Source organism: Vulpes lagopus, chromosome 1, assembly GCF_018345385.1.
Source record: "Vulpes lagopus strain Blue_001 chromosome 1, ASM1834538v1, whole genome shotgun sequence".
Lineage (NCBI taxonomy): Eukaryota > Metazoa > Chordata > Mammalia > Carnivora > Canidae > Vulpes > Vulpes lagopus.
The window spans coordinates 48793465-48812277 of record NC_054824.1 but is presented as its reverse complement, the minus strand read 5'-3'; the positions used below and the strand labels follow the sequence as shown (position 1 = coordinate 48812277).

The 18813-nt window shown below is 37.7% G+C and overlaps 1 long non-coding RNA gene across 1 annotated transcript; it reads right to left on the bottom strand.

Annotated features, from left to right (window-relative positions):
• Nucleotides 1–11863: 11863 nt before the first annotated feature.
• Nucleotides 11864–15079, bottom strand: LOC121489568. Its single transcript, XR_005987363.1, has 3 exons — nucleotides 15010–15079; nucleotides 13215–13309; nucleotides 11864–11948 (listed from the first exon to the last, which is right to left on the bottom strand). It is a non-coding gene; the product is annotated as an uncharacterized LOC121489568 (long non-coding RNA).
• Between the last annotated feature and the right edge of the window lie 3734 nt (nucleotides 15080–18813).

The following is an 18813-nucleotide window of genomic DNA, read 5'->3' as shown; positions in this document are numbered from 1 at the left end:
AATGAAAATGTGATTGTATATCATATTTCATCTTTTAATGTTTACATGACTTTGGAGAGTTGATGGGTATCATCTTTTTAAAGATTATTTATTTTAGAGAGTGAGTGGGAGCAGGGGTAGGGGCAAAGGGAGAGGGAGAGAAATCCTAAGCAGACTTCCTGCTGAGCACAGAGCAAACATGGGGTAATCCCGGGACCCTGAGATCATGACCTGAGACTAAACCAAGAGCTGGCCACTCAACAGACTGAGCCACTCAAGTGTCCCTTGACTGATATCTCTTAACTTTAATTTATTCACCTTTCAATAAAACTAATGACTTCAAGGATGCCTGGGTGGCTCAGTGGTTGAGCATCCACCTTTGGCTCAGGGTATGATCCCGAGGTACTGGAATCGAGTCCCACATCAGGCTCCCTGCATGGAACCTGCTTCTACCTCTGCCTATCTCTGCATCTCTCTCTGTGTCTCTCATGAATAAATAAAATCTTTAAAAAAAAACAATAACTTCAGGAATGGTTCTAGGTTTTATAGAGACACTGTATACTAAATTTGGCAACCTCTAAGAAAAAAACCCCACAACATTTTGATTACCCTATTACATACAATTTGAAGTATCTCTTTACTTTTGACAGAGAGGTTTCTTTCAAATTCTCAAGTCTTAGTAAAGCAGTGTAATGTTTAGGATTGTTGTCAAATTTGGGGAAACCTCTATTGAGTTTCTTCTTCTTTTTTTTTTTTTTTTTTTAAGATTTTATTTATTTACTCATGAGAGACACAAAGAGAGAGAGAGACAGAGACACAGGCAGAGGGAGAAGCAGCCTCCATGCAGGGAGCCCGACGTGGGACTCAGTCCCTGGTCCCAGGATCACACTCCAGGCCAAAGGTGGTGCTAAACCGCTGAGCCACCTGGACTACCCCTCTATTGAGTTTCTTTGAAATCTGAGGTATAAGATTTCAAATTTTCTATAGAGTGAGTGCTCTTAAGCATTTTTTTAATTGACCAGAGTATTCCTAGAAGATTCAGAAACTGAGATGGCCAGCAATAATGTAATTCTACATGGAAGAGATTGCAAAACACAAAAATATTTCCCAGTTGATGCTTAACAAAAACTCAGAAATGCCTAATGCCACCCTATGGTTAAAACAAGAGGGAAAAATGCAGACAAGGGGCAGCTGAAATGGAAAGAAATAGTGGTCTTAACTGACTATGGCAGAAATAGACATTTTTGCAAATTTTACAAAAACATATAAACATGAAGATATTGCTAGAGCCCCTTTTTTGTAAGATATCCATGAAGGAAACTTAGCTTTTTACTAAGTCTGCCACTGACCTAGTTCATTAGGTTTTTTGAGTTTTGAATGAGGTAAGGCAGGCTTGGGAAGTTTCTAAACACTTAACAACCAGTCAATAAATGTTACCTGAATAGGGGATCCCTGGGTGGCTCAGCGGTTTAGCGCCTGCCTTTGGCCCAGGGCATGATCCTGGACACCTGGGATCAAGTCCCAAACTGGGCTCCCTGCATGGAGCCTGCTTCTCCCTCTGCCCCCGCCCCTTCTCTGCACCTCTCATGAATAAATAAGTAAAATCTTTTTTTTTTTTAATGTTACCTGAAGAATGACAGAATTGTTGATAATTTTTTTAAATGTTGAGTATATAGGTGGGGGTAGGGAAGGGTTCATGTTCTTTTGTGTTTTTGTTTTTAAAGACTATTTATTTTGAGAGGGCGAGAGAGAGCACTCCCAGGAGCAAGAAGGAGGGGCAGAGGGAGAGGGAGAAGCAGGATCCCAGCTAAGCAGGGAGTGCCATGTGGGGCTCTGTCCCAGGACCCGAGATCATGACCTGAGCCGAGGGCAGCTGCCCAACCTACTGAGCCACCCAGCCACCCGTGCCTTTGTGTTTTTAAACTTCTTTAATGAAATTTTTATTCAAGTCACAAGATAAAAATAAATGTAAAATATTTTAACTGTTTTCTGTGCTAGAATTCTAATAAATTCTATAATTCCTAACTTACCTCAAGAATGATTACTAACAATTTGTATTTTTTTAAGCAAAAAAAACTTTTTTTTATGGTTGAGGAATTTCCTTTTTTTATAATAAATTTATTTTTTATTGGTGTTCAATTTGCCAACATACAGAATAACACCCAGTGCTCATCCCGTCAAGTGCCCCCCTCAGTGCCCATCACCCATTCATCCCCACCCCTCCACCCTCCTCCCCTTCCACCACCCCTAGTTTGTTTCCCAAAGTTAGGAGTCTCTATGTTCTGTCTCCCTTTCTGATATTTCCCACACATTTCTTCTCCCTTCCCTTATATTCCCTTTCACTATTATTTATGTTTCCCAAATGAATGAGAACATATAATGTTTGTCCTTCTCCGATTGACTTATTTCACTCAGCATAATACCCTCCAGTTCCATCCACGTTGAAGCAAATGGTGGGTATTTGTCGTTTCTAATGGCTGAGGAATATTCCATTGTATACACAGACCACATCTTCTTTATCCATTCATCTTTCGATGGACACCGAGGCTCCTTCCACAGTTTGGCTATTGTGGACATTTTAAGCAAAAAAAAACTTATAGAAAAAAACATACAGCTATTAAAAGTAAAACAATGCCATAAATTTGCCCTATTTAAAAAAATTTACTCCTTATAGGTATAGGTACCTGAAAAAACATTTTCAGTTCTAACATTGAATTTTGTTGGAGAATCTGCAACCTCCCTGGCTGTGAGCACAGAGAGACATTTGTAACATCACTGGTTCCCTTGATGGAGCAAAAAAGCTTGCTGAGGAAGCTGCATATAGATTCCATCCTAATTATGAGTGATGTATCAAATCAGAGAATTTTGGGTACTGGTAACTACCAAATAAGCATGAAGTATGTTTACTTTGGAAAGATACATTTCCCCATCCCAAAATAAAATAGGTCTATGAAAAAAATTTAAGTTCTATTCCTACCTCAAACCAGATACCAGAAAAAAAAAAAAATAAAGATGGAGTTAAGAGTTAAAAGTGAAGCTATAAAAGAAAAAGAAACATTGATGAATATTTTTATGTTCTTTAAAGGGAAAAGGCATTCTCAATATAAAAGTATTGCAGCAAAAGTGTCAAACAAACAAACAAACAAAAAACTAATGTATGAGGTCTACCTGTATATTTTGTGGACTTCCAACATGGAGATGATAGTTTCATTAAGATTTTTACTTTGTGTTGGAAAATGTGGTCAGTATTTTTATCTGTTCTATGACATCATTTTTTTTGTTAGTTTGTTCATGCGATCGTCCTTCTTATAGCTCTTTTCACATTTTTTCTTATAAAATCTTTGTGCTAATGTTGTGCCATAGCCTTTCTTCAACATTTATTTTATAATGACATGGTTTTTCCTGGTCCAGCTTTTGCAGTTGCATTCATGGATGGTGGGAGGGGCCAGGGTTCCCAGGCTTCAGACCTTTCAAAGGCCCTCTCTTTGCTGTCATAGAGACCACTGATTCCAGCCAGGATGGCTCCTCTGAGAAGTATTTTGTGGAGCCCTGGTTGTTCCCTGTGGTCCTCTGACCCAAGCTGAGTCTGGAAGGATTTCTGTCACCAGCCCTGCATTCCCAGACCCTTCAGCAGCAGCAGCAAACAATACAGAGCCCTTGCACTTACCAAGGAGCCCATGATCTTTATGGAGTAAGATTCTGCTGGGTTTTTCTGAGATCCACTGTTGTGAGCCCTCTTAGATCTTCTCTGTGCATTGTCTCTGCATCCCAACTTCACGACTTCTGCTGAAGCTCACCTTACCTTACCCTTCAGTTGTTAGATTTATGGGTTATAGAGTTTGCATTTCTGGATGAGTTTTTCCTTTTCAGGAAGTGTACTTTTACTGGTTCTTTCTGAGATCTGCCATTCATGGAGCCTCTTGATGTTCTCTTTGCCTTTTTTGTTTAATTTTAATTGGTTTTTCTTCTTTTCTTTTTTACATTTTTTAAAACTTTAAATTCAATTTGCCAACATATAGTATAACACCCAGTGTTCATCCCACCAAGTGCCCTCCTCCCTCAGTGCAGGGTCACCTAGTTACCCCAATCTCCCCATTCACCTCCCCTTCTGCAACCCTTTGTTTGTTTCCCAGAGTTAGGAGTCTCTCATGGTTTGTCTTAATTGGTTTTTCTTTAGGGTTCTACAGATTTTGTCTGACACCTATTTGCTAAAAAATGGGGCAATATTTTTTTAAAATCTTTAAATTTTTAAAAATCTTTAAATTTTTAAATTTATCTTTGTTGTTTCTTTTTCTTGTTGCTTTGATTTCTCAGAGGCAGAGAAAGATAATAAAGTTACTAATGTGTTCATACCAGAGAATTCTATCCAGTGTTGCTATTTCAAAGCCTAATGCAACTCTGATTCTCATTCTTTTATTCGGAACCTGTCTCCTAATAGTCCTTGAGGCTCTTTTTATCTTCTCTGATAAACTAGAATTGGATGAAAATGTGCCTGTTATGTATCTTTTCTTCATTGTTTGGGGTACATGATGGACCCTTTCAATCTGGATACTTGCATCCTTCAATTCTGGGAAAATTTATTTTCTTACTTTTCATCTAATTTTAAATAAATTTCTCCTCCCCATTTTTCATTTTGTCTCTTTCTGGAATTCCAATTACCCTGGAAGTTCAATTATTATGGACTGAGTCTCTAGGTCTCCTAACATTTCTCTACAATTTTTTCTTAAGGTTTGGCTTCTTTTTTCTGTTTCTGGGATGTTTCTTTGGCTATATAATTTCCAGCCATCTATTGAATTTTTTATTTCAACTGTAAAAATTCTAATTTGCAAGACCTGTTTCTTGTTCTCTGTTGCTTCTTTTTTTAATTATTATTAAAATGCTATACTTATTTCTGGATTCCTTTATTCCTCCTGAAAAAAAATTTTAATATTATTTTCTAGGCATTATTTGTTTCACCCAAGATCCCTCTTTCTTATTACCTTAAATTTACTTTTCCTCAGGGCCTTTCTATTTGATTCCTGGATGTTCTTTCATATTTAATCTATTACCAGGGCAGCTTCACTTATGAGTCACTGGGTAGAAATCCATCTGTTTGGGGTGGGGGGAGGGTATCCTTCATATCAGTCTGATACTGAGTCTTGTGCTTAGGGCTGAATTGCTCTCCAGACCTTTTGGTTCTCCTGGCTGATAATATTTTGCATACAAGACCTGGAAAAGGGACTGAAAGTGACGATGTATCTAAAACACTTTCATTGAATTCCCTTTTCAGCTCCCACTCATGCCCACAACTATACCTTGTGCTCTGGGCCCTGGAGTATTGACTAAATACAAAGAATGTCTTGTGAGTAAATACATGGAGATGTTTAGGTGAAGGTGTCTTTGGTTCCTGTACTACTCTTTCAACCTTTCTTTGTTATGTGGAAACTTAACCTCCACCATCCATTGTATTTGGTGTTAATTCAGAGCCCCTCTGGGGTTTTCTAGGGCAAAAGGGTTTGCTTCCTCTTCACTGTGAAATCAGTTACTACTCTATTTTCTGTTTCCCAAAGTTTTCTCAACTACCTAATGGAAACAATATCAGATCATATCTCATAAGGTGGCCGTATGAGTCAAATGAAGTTTTATGTATGTAATATGCACAACATAGCACTTAGCCTGAAATAATCATTCTACAAATGGTAGTTAGTGGTGTTATATAACCTTTCAAAATCCCAATCTTATTCATATTAATTCTCTAGATGATGATGCCCCCCAAAAATCTCTGTTGCTGTCTTTGTGGATTTATTAATTTCCGTATATTCATTTTAGGAAAAAACTGGGAGAGAAATGAAATAAATTCATGCTTTAATCCTGCCATTTCGATGTCTTCATTACTAGATATTCATAAATTAAAGCATCTGATAGTTACAACTCAGTTGTTTTTTTAAAAGATTATTTATTTGAGAGAGTGAGCGTGGGGGTAGGAGCAGAAGGAAAGGGAACAGACTCCCCCTTTTTTTTTTTTTCTTAACAGACTCCCTTTTGAGCATAGAGCCCGATTTAGATGGATCCCAGGACCCTGAGATCACTACCCCTGCTGAAATCAAGAGTTGGCTGCTTAACTGACTGAGCCACCCAGATGCCCCTATAACTCAATATTCTTTAAGAATATTATTACTATTTTCATAAATGTATTAATCCAAATGAGTTTTATAATTATTTGATTGGTCTCCCTCCACCACTTTTCCCCTCAAAATGCCCTTGAAATTTATATTGGAATTATAATTAAGTAATTTTCAAATGTGGGAAGAAGTTATATCTTTACAAAACTGATTCTTTCAATTCAAAGTCAACTTATAGTGTTTTCTTTTCCTTAGTAAATACTTGCATTTTTAAAATACAGATCCTATATATTTAGAATTTAATTCCTATGCATTTCATATCTTTATATTTTATATGTGCTACTCCAAATGGAACATTACTTTTATAGTTGGTCATTGCTATATAGAAAAACAGTGATATTTATATGTTTTCCTTTTAAGTCTTCACATTATTCATTTGATTCAAATCTGTTTTCTAAGCAGAGGAAAAAGGCTTCTTCTTCAAATAATGGTCATTTTACCTTCCCTTTCTAATATTTTTTGCTCAATTCTTTTTCTTATCATACAGCATTGCTTATAACTTCTAGACATAAGAATAGCAGTAACAGGGATTCCTGGGTGGCTCAGCGGTTAAGTGCCTGCCTTCAGCCCAGGGCATGATCCTGGAGACCGAGGATCAAATCCCACGTCAGGCTCACTGGATGGAGCCTGCTTCTCCCTCTGCCTATGTCTCTGCCTCGCTCTCTCATGAATAAATAAATAAAATCTTAAAAAAAAAAAAAAAAAAGAATAGCAGTAACAGGTAAATTTATTTTCTCCCTCACTTAAATAGGAATGGCTTTAGTGTTGTTATGTCTGATTACTTGCTTTGATTGGAGATAACTTGGTTACTTGGTTACTTGGTTTGATTGGAGATAAGACATTCTTTTTTTTTTCTTTTTTTTTTAAAGATTTCATTTATTTACTCATGAGAGACACAGAGAGAGGCAGAGACACAGGCAGAGGGAGAAGCAGGCTCCATACAGGAACCCGATGTGGCACTCAATCCCAGAACTCTGGGATCACGTCCTGAGCCGAAGGCAGATGCTCAACCACTGAGCCACCCAGGCATCCAAAGATAAGGCATTCTTTAACAAATGTCCAACTGATTTCTATTTTGCTTTTGCTGCTTTAAGAAAAAAAAAAAGTATATATATCCACACATGCACAATCTCATGCATAGTCTCATTAAAAAAAAATAATTATTTGCGATTCTAATATTTGGGACTTTTGTGGCAGATAATTAAGCTCTATGCCTAGAGGAAACAAATAGGCCATTTTATATTTGAAAGTGGCAGGACATAGAGGTAAAAAAGAGGGAAAAGGAAAAGAAAAGGGGTCTGCCTCGCTCCTTGGAGTTACCTGCCACACAATCCTGGTACCACGTCTAGGGTCATTTGGTTCCTGCGTAATTCTATTTTATGATCATACTACAATTGTGTGAAGACTATGCCTCATGATTTTTAAAGTAATCTTTTTGGCATTATTTTATTCTATCATGAATTGAAAGTTGAATATGTGAACAGCAATTGCTATGTCATAAATTCAGAAGTTATTGAATAGATAGGGCCATTTGTTCCTTAACCAAATGATTCTGGTTGTTTTACTCCTGTGAGTTATTTCACCTACATTTATAAAAATTTTTTGTCTATTATGCAGCTTCTAGGTGTTCTCTTTACTTGTTACTTTCAGTATGCTCACCTTTAGTAAGTCCCTCTGTCTCTGGTAACTTGCTGCTTATGATCATCTTGGACTCAAGAATGCACTAAACTGGGGTGCCTGGGTGACTCAGCTGGTTGAGCATCCAGCACTTGGTTTTGGTTCAGGTCATGATCTCAGGGTCGTGAGATAGAGCTCTGCATTGATTGGGCTCTGCACTCTATGTAGAGTCTGCTTGTCCCTCTCCCTCTGCTCCTCCCCTGCTCGTGCTCTCTCTCTCTTTCAAATGAATAAATAAAATCTTAAAAAAAAAAAAGCACTAAACCCACTTAATGTAATTAAAGGATAAATAGGCTATATAAGACTTAGGGTCTGAGGATACCATATATAATTAGACAATTTTTATGTAATCATGATTTATTTTGGGTTCTAGAGAACTAACAACAATTATTTAAATTAATAAATTATATTCATTTGGAATGAGTAATACATGCACATAGTATTTATTTTAAAGATCCAAATGCTTACATAATGAAAAATGTCTTACAGCAAACACATGGCCCAGAGGCAACCACTCCTACCACTTTTCTATCTACATTTCCAAATTGTCTATGGATGAACAACTATGCACCTATATTTTTGACAAATGTAGAATTTTATATACACTATTCTTATCTTTGAATTTTTTAAAAGATTTTATTTATTTATTCATGAGAGACACAGAGAGAGAGGCAGAGACACAGGCAGAGGGACAAGCAGGCTCCATGCAGGAAGCCCGATGTGGGACTTGATCTTGGTACTCCAGGATCACGCCCTGAGCCAAAGGCAGATGCACTTAACCGCTGAGCCACCCAGGCATCCCTGATTTTATTTTTTTTATAGTTAACAATGTATCTTTTTTAAAAGATTTTATTTATTTATTTGACAGAAAGAGCAAGAGAGCACAAGCTGGGGGAGCAGCAGAAGAAGAGGGAGAAGCAGGCTTCCCCCCGAGTAAAGAGCTTAATGTAGGGCTGGATCCCAGGACCCTAGCATCATGACCCTAGCCGAGGACAGATGCTCAACTGACTGACACCCAGGCACCCCAGTTAACAATGTATCTTAAAGATAATTGCAGATAAGTACATAAAACTGCTGTATTCATTTAAATTTTTTTCTTGAAGTATAACATATATGTAAAACAATGAGTGAGTTGTAAGTGTACAGTGTGATCTTACACAAATTGAACATACCTATGTAACCGGAACCCAGATCAGAGCAGTTAACATTACCAGCATCCCAGAAGATCATTTTGTGCCCCTTACAGCATTATTCAATCATTATTTCCCAAACATAACCACTATCCTAATTTCTAATATTTTTAAAGTAATCTCTACGGCCAACCTGGGGCTAGAACTCATGACCCCAAAATTAAATGTCACATGCTCTACTGATTGAGCCAGCCAGGAACCCCAGTTCTAATTTCTAATAGCCAATTTTCTATGGTTGCAAATGTTCCCACTGTATGGATATATCCTACTTTTTTTGAAATCACTTTAAGATGGACATTAAGGTTGTTTCCGATTTTTTATTGTTAAAAACAATGCTGCTAGTAGGAATATCCCTGTGCATGTGACATTTCAAATATTTGTGAGTACATCTGAAGGATAAATTTCTGGGAAAGAGTTTAATACATTTTGATAGATATTACCGAATTGCATTTCATTAATGTACAAATTTATAATTCTAGCAATTCTTTAAGATGTTTCCTTTCCCACATATTTGCTTGTACAGCATATTATAAACTTTTTTATATTACAATAAGTATAGGTGAAAATAGTACCTCCTTATACTTTTAGTTTACATTTCTCTATTTATAGATAAGTGTATGTTTAGGAGGCATTTTATTATTTTTCTTGTGAGCAGTCTGTTGATATCCTTTACTTTTTAAAACCTTAAGTAAGTTACAAACATCCCACGATGTTAAGAGTAGAAAAGAACCATGTCCTTATTTTTTTTTTAAGATTTTATTTTGAAGGGATCCCTGGGTGGCTCAGCGGTTTCACGCCTGCCTTTGGCCCAGGGCTTGATCCTGGAATCATGGAATTGAGTCCCGCGTCGGGCTCCCGGCATGGAGCCTGCTTCTCCCTCTGCCTCTCTCTGCCAATCTCTCTCTCTCTCTCTGTCTTTCATGAATAAATAAATAAAATCTTTAAAAAATAAAATACAATATTTTATTTTATTTTTAAGTAATCTCTCTACCCAATGTGGGACTCGAGTCCACAACCATGAGATCAAGAGTTGCGTACTCTACCAACTGAACCAGCCAGACACCCCTCCATGCCTTTATTTTTAAAGTGTAGAAACTATTCAAAGCAAAGTTATGTCTCAATATTACTGTATTTCAGATACTAACAGCTACCAGAATCATTACCTCTAGGTAAATGAGATGTACCTATACATGAAAACTCAAAATGAGGCAAAAGGTATATTAGAGGACTTGAGAAATAAACTGATGTATGTACCCAGTGAAGATCTCCACTCATAAATTACAATAACAGATCCAAGGCCCAAGTGTTTCCTCAAAGTTCTTAACTCAAACCACAGTAATAGACCCAAGATCTAAGTAAAGCTGTAAGAAACATATCCCTCCAGTTAAAAATTTTGCTTTGGAGCACCTGGCTGGCTCAGTCAGCATGTGGCTCTTGATATCAGGGTTATGGGTGTAGAGATTTTTTTTTAAATATTTTATTTATTTATTCATGAGAGACTCAGAGACATATGCAGAAGGAGAAACAGGCTCGATGCAGGGAGCCCAATGTGGGACTCTTCGTGGGGACTCAAGGATCCTGAGTGGAAGGCAGGCGCTAAACCGCTGAGCCATCCAGGGATCCCTGGTGTAGAGATTACTTTTAAAAATATCTCTGGGCAGCCCGGGTGGCTCAGCAGTTTAGCGTTGTCTTCAGTCCAGGGTGTGATCCTGGAGACCCGGGATTGAGTCCCTCATCGGGCTCCCTGCATGGAGCCTGCTTCTCCCTCTGCCTGTGTCTCTGCCTCTCTCTCTGTCTCTCATGAATTAATAAATAAAATCTTTAAAAAAATATCTTTAAGAACTTAATTTTAAAAATCAATAATCGAGGGATCCCTGGGTGGCGCAATGGTTTAGCTCCTGTCTTTGGCCCAGGGCGCGATCCTGGAGACCCGGGATGGAATCCCACGTCAGGCTCCTGGTGCATGGAGCCTGCTTCTCCCTCTGCCTATGTCTCTGCCTCTCTCTCTCTCTCTCTCTCTCTCTGACTGTCATAAATAAATAAAAATTAAAAAAAAATCAATAATCGAAAATCTTGCTTTGACTGTGACAAGCACCAGGTGCCCTATGAAAGTGGTGAATCGCTACATTGTATACTTGAAACTAATATTACAGTGTATGTAACTAACAGATTTATTTATTTACTTCATATATTTTTTATTGGCTAACTGGGATTTAAATAAAAACTTCAAAAAAATTAAAGTATTCCAACACAGGAAAAGAAAAGTCTTGCTTTGAACCTGAACCAATCAGTAAATAATCTCACTTCTCCAACCCTACCTATTCCAGTCAGTTACCCACATTACAGGACCTATATTAAAACCACTCAACAGAAATACTAATACCCATTCAAAAACCCTTCCTAACCTCCTTAGATTATGATTCTCCTAAGCTTTGCCCTGGTGTGTGTGTGATGTGTGTCGGGTGAGAGGGAGGCAGGGATCCTCCCTTGATGTAGCAAGCTAAATATACTTGGCTTATTGTGACTTAGGCATGTCACTGTTGATCTTCCATTGGGGGGCTTTGGCAATTTACAAGTCCCACAGAGACTCTGTTGAGATCCCCATTACTGTGAACCAAGATCCTCAACATGGTAACTATGTGAATATCTAAGACAGCTTAAGTCTACCTTGCCATAATGATGTGATTCATTCATAACTGAACCTAAGCTTTAAACTTCCATGGTGCCTTTTGACATAAGTTTTTTTTTTCTCCTAGGATTAAGAATAAAACTTTTGATTCTGATTAACCTGTATTATTTTGTCTTTTAGTTAAATTTGGCTTGAATTATCATTTCCTGTTCTTTTTTACCTTTCATTTTGATGTCTTCTGTGTTGTATTCCTATAAAGTCTTTGAGGAGAGGGCAGGCATAGGGCTGGTGATCCTAACATTTGAGTTAGCCCTGAAGAATAACAAACAGAGAATCCTGTTAGAATGTCATCCTTTCAGGACACCTGGGTGGCTCAGGGGTTGAGTGTCTGCCTTTGGCTCAGGGCATGATCCCAGGATCCTGGAATCAAGTCCTCCATTGGGCTCCCCATGGGGAGCCTGCTTCTCTCTCTGCCTATGTTCTGCCTCTCTATACAGTCATCCATTAGTATACAAAGACAAAAGATACAAAAACAACACTATCTGTTTCAGTTTTCATGGGTTAGTCTACCCTCCACTGGGATGGACAATTACCTCATACATTTTCTCATTACTATCCTAACTAATGCTCTTGTCTTTTCAAGTGACACAGTTTTACCAAGGATAATTGAGAACTCCAGTGGGCACTTTGGGGAACTTTTTTTTTTTTTTTAAGATGTATTTATTTATTTGAGAGAGAATGAGTGAGGAGGAGAACTCGAGCAGGGGGGCGGACCAGAGAGAGAAGCCGACTCCCAGATGAGCGAGGAGCCTGACACAGGGCTCGATCCTGGTACTCCAGGATCATGATCTAAGCTGAAGGCAGACACTTAACTAACTGAGCCACCCAGGCACCCCATGGGGAACTTTAATTGCGAGTAAAATTGCACATTTTAGAGGGGCCATATCAGAGATACATTTGATGATAAATTTTGGATTAATCTAGAGAATATAAATCTTGGCTTCCCTGAATTATACCAAATAGCATTTTTATTAGTATGTCCCTAAGGAATTAAGGGTTTGTTAGAAAAGATGCACATAGGAAAGCCAAAAAAGGATCTAAATATTTCTGAGGTCCAAAGAACTCAATCCAAACATCCATGCCGGGGATCCCTGGGTGGCACAGTGGTTTGGTGCCTGCCTTTGGCCCAGGGCGCGATCCTGGAGACCTGGGATCGAGTCCCACATCAGGCTCCCGGTGCATGGAGCCTGCTTCTCCCTCTGCCTGTGTGTCTCTGCACCCTCCTCTCTCTATGACTATCATAAATAAATAAATAAATTAGTTTAAAAAAATTTTTTTTTAAAAATTAAAAAAAAATCCATGCCATCAAAGGCTGACTGGGAAGTCTAGATTTCCACCCTAATCAGCCTGTAAGGAGTTATGCTCATCTCCATCGCTCCCCCACTGGCTAAAAAAGAAAAGTCACATTGTATTATAAATTGACACAGAAAAAGCATTTAACAAAATTCGGTGCTAATTTGTGATTAAAAAAATACTTTCAAAATACCACAAATACCCTATGGTTAACATTATACTTACTGGTGTAAGAGTAAATGTTTTCCCCCTGAGATCAGTCAGGAACAAGAGGAGGATGACTATTCTTTCCACTCTTCTTCAACACAGCGCTGGACATTCTAGCCAGTACATGGAGGCAAGAAAAAGAAATAAAATGCATACAGATTGTAAAGGAAGAAATCAAAACTGTCCCTATTTGTAGATAACTGACTATATAATCTCAAGGAGTCTCAAAATAAAAAAATTTTTTTAAAAACCCTTGCTAAAACCAAATAACTGAGTTCAGCAAGGTCACAAATACTAGATCAGTATACAAAACTCAACTATATCTCTGCATACTCGCAATGATCATATAGACACTAAAGTTAAAAATACAACACTACTTACCATCACTCCAAAAAACCAAACCAAAACGAAACAAAAACCCTTAGGTATAGGAGTATATTGCTAAAAATTACATAATGCTAATGAAAGAAATCCTTGAAGACCGAAACAGATGGAGAAATGTGCTGTGTTCATGGATTGGAGTACTCAATATAATAAAAATGTCAGTTCTAACCAAACTGATATGTAGCTTTAATGTAATTCCAATAAAAATCCCAGCAAGATTTTTGTAGACAGAGACAAGATTATTCTAAAATTGATATGGAAAGGCAAAGGAATTAGAATAGCTAAGACAATTTTGGAAAAGAATAAAGTAGGAGTAATCAGTCTACTAGACTTTGGGACTTATATAGTTACAATAATCAAAAGTGCATGATGTTGGTAGAGGGATAGACATAGCTCGATGGAACAGAATGGAAAACTTAGCAATAGACCACACAAACTAATTTTTGATAAAGGTGTGAAAAGAATAGAGGAAATACAGCTTTTCAACAAATTGCTGAAGCAAACGGATATGCATAGTCCAAAAAAAAATAAACTTCAACCTAAACTTCACAGCTTACAAAAAATTAACTCAAATGGATCATGAACTAAAATGTAAAATGTGAAACTATAAATCTTTTAGAAAAAACAGGACAAAATCTTTCGGATCCAAAGTTTGACAAAACATTGTTGGAGTTAACACCAAAAGCATGATATATAAAAGGAAAAATTGATAAAATGGGCTTCATCACAATTTACTCTGTGTAATACACTGTCAAGAGGATGAAAGACGGGGAGTGTCTGGGTAGCTCGGTTGGTTAAGTGTCTGCCTTCAGCTTGGGTCCTATGATTGAGCCCTGCATCTCCCTCTCCTCCCTGCTTGTATTTTTTGGGTCACTATCTCTGTCTCTCTCCCTCAAATAAATAAAATCTTTTTAAAAAAGAGGATAAAAGACAAGCTACAGAGCGTGAGAAAATACTTAGAGACCACATATATGAAAGACTAGTATCTAAAATATATAGGGATCCCTGGGTGGCGCAGCGGTTTGGCGCCTGCCTTCGGCCCAGGGCGCGATCCTGGAGACCCGGGATCGAATCCCACATCGGGCTCCCAGTGCATGGAGCCTGCTTCTCCCTCTGCCTGTGTCTCTGCCCCTCCCTCTCTCTCTCATAAATAAATAAAAATTAAAAAAAAAAAATTTAAAATATATAAAGAGGTCCCAAACACAATAGTAAAAAAAAAAAATCCAATTAGAAAATGGGCAAAAGACATGAAGAGACATTTTGACACACAGAATATACAAATGGCAAGCACATGAAAAGATGATCAATATCATTTGCCATTTGTAAAATACATATTAAAGCTATAATGTGACAGCACTACACACTTAGAATGGCTGAAATAAGAAATAGTGACAACACCAAATACCAGCAAGAATATGGAGAAACTTACCACTTATATATTGCTGGTGGAGATGTAAAATGTTACAGCAATTCTGGAAAAACAGTTTGGCAGTTTCTCTTTAAAAAAAAGAAAAAAGTAAACATGCTAAACCTTATGACTCAGTAGTTGCACTTTTGGGCATTGATCCCAGAGAAATGAAAACTTATGTTCACATAAAAACCTTCACAGAAATGTTCATAGCTGCTTTATTTGTGACAGCCAAAAGCTGGAAACTACCCAGATGTCTTTCAACATGTGAATGGTTAAACTGTGTTCCATCCGTACCATGGAATACTACTCAGCAATTAATAGCAACAAAGTATTGCTATGTGAATTCTGGAAGAATCTCCAGAAAATTATTCTGAGTGAAAAAAAAAAAAAAAGCCAATTCCAAAGGTTATATACTGTGTGATTCCACTTGTATGGCATATCTTGAAATCATACAATTATAGATGTAGAGAAGAAATTAGTGGTTTCCAGGGGTTAAGGAGGAGGTGGATTGGGGAGGAAAAGGCAAAAAAGGCTAGAAAGAGGCAACAGGAGGAATCCCTGCAGTAATAGACATATTTTGTATCTTGGCTGTATCACTGCCAACATCCTGATTTGATACTGTACTTTAGTTTTTCTGTTTGTCTTTTAAAGCTTTTATTTTTAAGTAATATCTACACCCAAGGTGGGGTTGGAACTCACAACCCTAAATCAAGAATTACATGCTCCACTGACTGAGCCAACCAGATGCCCCTGTCCTATAGCTGTGAATAATGAATAATGTTACCATTCAGGGGAAACTGGGAGAAGGGTACATACTATCTCTCTATATTATTTTTTTCTTGTTTTAAACAGCTTTTCTGAGATACAATTTACATACAAAACAACTCACCTATTTAAAGTATACAATGTTTTTTAATATATCCACAGACAGGTACACTATCACTACAATTTTATTTGAGAGAGAATGAGAAAGAGAAGAAGAAGAAGAAGAAGAAGAAGAAGAAGAAGAAGAAGAAGAAGAAGAAGTAGTAGTAGTAGTAGTAGTAGTAGTAGTAGGGAGGGGAAGAGGGAGAAGGAGAAGAAGAATTCCCACTGAGCAGAGAGGCCAATGCAGGGCTCAGTCCCAGGACCCTGGGATCATGACCTGAGGCAAAGGCAGACATTTAACCAACTGAGCCACCCAGGCGCCCCTATCGCTACAATTTTAGACTGTAAAATTTTATCCATATATCTCCCTTTTCAGCCCTAAAGAACCACTAATTTATTTCTCTGTAGATTTCCCTGGTATGGACACTTAATATGAACAGAATCATAATATGTGGTATTTATTTCATGATGGTCTTCCACTTAGCCTAATGTTTTTAAGGTTCATCCAAGATGTATGGATCAGTAATTTATTCTTTTTACAGGTGAATAATATTTTGCTGTGCATGAATACACTACATTTTATTTAGTATAAAAAATACTCAACTGTTGAGTATTTGGGTTGCTTCCACCTCTTGGTTATTTTGAATAGTGCTGCTCTAAACATTCTTGGACAAGTTTTCACATGGACATACGTTTCACTTCTCCTGGGTATACTCTAGGAGTAGCATCCCCAGCCTATAGGGTAACTCTTATGTTTAACCATTTGAGAAACTGCCATACTACTTTCTAATGTGGATGCAAAATTTTACATTCCCACTAGCAGTGTATCAATGTTACTATTTCTCTACATCTTTGTCAACTCTTATTATCTGACTTTTAATTTTAGCCATCCTAGTTTGTGTGAAGTAGTATTTCATCATGGTTTTGATTTGCACTTTCCTGACGACTAGTGATGTCAAGCATATTTTCATGTGCTTACTGGTCATTGTATATCTTTATATATCTTTGTATATCTATATTCTTGATATTCTTATCACATAAATGATTTACAAATATTTTCTCCCATTTGTTGGGTTGTCTTTTTACTTTATTGATGGTTTCCTTTGAAGCACAAAGTTTTTGAATTTTGATGAAGTCTAATTTATCTAGTGAGTTTTAAAAATTTCTGTTATTATACTTTCCAACTCTAGAATTTCCATTGGGGTTTTTCCTTATAATTTCTATCTTGTTATTGGTATTCTGTATTTGATATGAGATTGTCATATCTTCTTTTGCTTCTTAATCATGTTTTCCTGTAGTTTTGTGAATGTGTATATAATGGCTAATTTGAAGTCTTACAAATCTGTTCTCATAGGAAATTTCTGTTGCCTGTTTTTTTTTTTTTTACAGCATATGGATTATACTTGCTTGTTTCTTTGCTTGCCTTTTAATTTTTTGTTGGAAACTGGACATTTTAGATAATATATTATAGCAGCTCTGTGTACTGGTGTCCCCTCCCACTGAGACTTGTTATTCTTATTTGCTCATTTGTTTAGTGACTGGCTGGATTATTTCAGTGAAGTCTAGGTCCACCACCCAAGGTACAGCTTCTAAGTTGCTTCTCAACAAGGTGCAACATCCCAGAGTCACCAAGAGATGACACTGGTTTTGCTAGGGCTTTCTCACTCTTTTCCTAATCATACCCAACAGTTAAAATAGATTAATTCCTGCTGGTTGTTCTACGGTTTTCAACAATGCCCTGGAACATAAATTGCTCTACAAAGTAATCCAAATTCTGTCTCCTTTGAAGGAACAGTTTCTGAGATCACAGTTTGATATTTATTTTGTTCTCTTAGATATCTTATTCTATGGTTCTCATGAAAACCAGGCAGCCTACAGTTTATTCTGTATCTTGAATGTCCTCCCAATTGCCTTTCACCACAATTTCTACTCTTCAAAGTATCTATAGGGTTGAACTTCACCACCACCTGTTCCAAATGAAGTCAGCTCTTTTGTGAGGAGATTAGGAGCTATCTGTTTCACAGCCTGCTTCTCTTCCAAGGCAAAATTTCTAAACTAGGGCTCTGGACAATGGCAAGCTTCTCTTTTAGTGACATCCCATTCTAGGAGCTCACCATTGGTAGAGGAGTGGAGGCATCAGCCTGAGGTTCTCTGGACTTCCCTCTCCTGGCATAGAACATTTCTCCTTTTTTTTTTCTTTTTAAAGTGTTGTGCCCAAGATTGCGACTCCAAGAAAACCACCAAGGAGCCGACACTGAAGCAAGTACATGAGGGTTTATTAACAAGCTTGAGCTTGGGTCCAAGTAATACCCGACACAGCGGAGCAGAGACTTGGACCCCAAGGGGGGTTACAGATGGGTTTTTATGGGCTGGTCTATGGGATTTTCAGAAGGGGTGGAGGAATTTCTTAAGCTCTGTCTTTATTCTAATATGGGACTTTCTGTCTCTGTCAAGGGTGTTCTGTGGTTTTTCCTGTAAAGTTCAGCTCTTATTCACAGGGGCCTGAGATGGCTATATTTGTGCTAACGCTAAACTTGAGGTAGAATGGCGTTCATTTTCTCGGCCTCCACAAAAGGCTTTATTTATTTATTCATGAGAGACAGAGACAGAGAGAGACAGAGAGACAGAGACACAGGCAGAGGGAGAAGCAGGCTCCATGCAGGGAGCCCGACGTGGGACTTGATCCTGGGTCTCCAGGATCACACCTGGGCTGAAGGTGGCACTAAACCGCTGAGCCACTGGGACTGCCCTTCCACAGGCTTTAAATGGTTTTTTAGATATAATCTTTACCAGTTGCACTTGGGAACAGGTCAGCATAGCTCCTCACACTATCATACCAGAAATACTATGAATTATTATTTTTTATGAAATATTTTTTATAAGTGAGTGTGAATGTAAACTTACCTCAAAAGAAGATAATCACAACATAATAGAGCATGGCTAAACTACATCTAA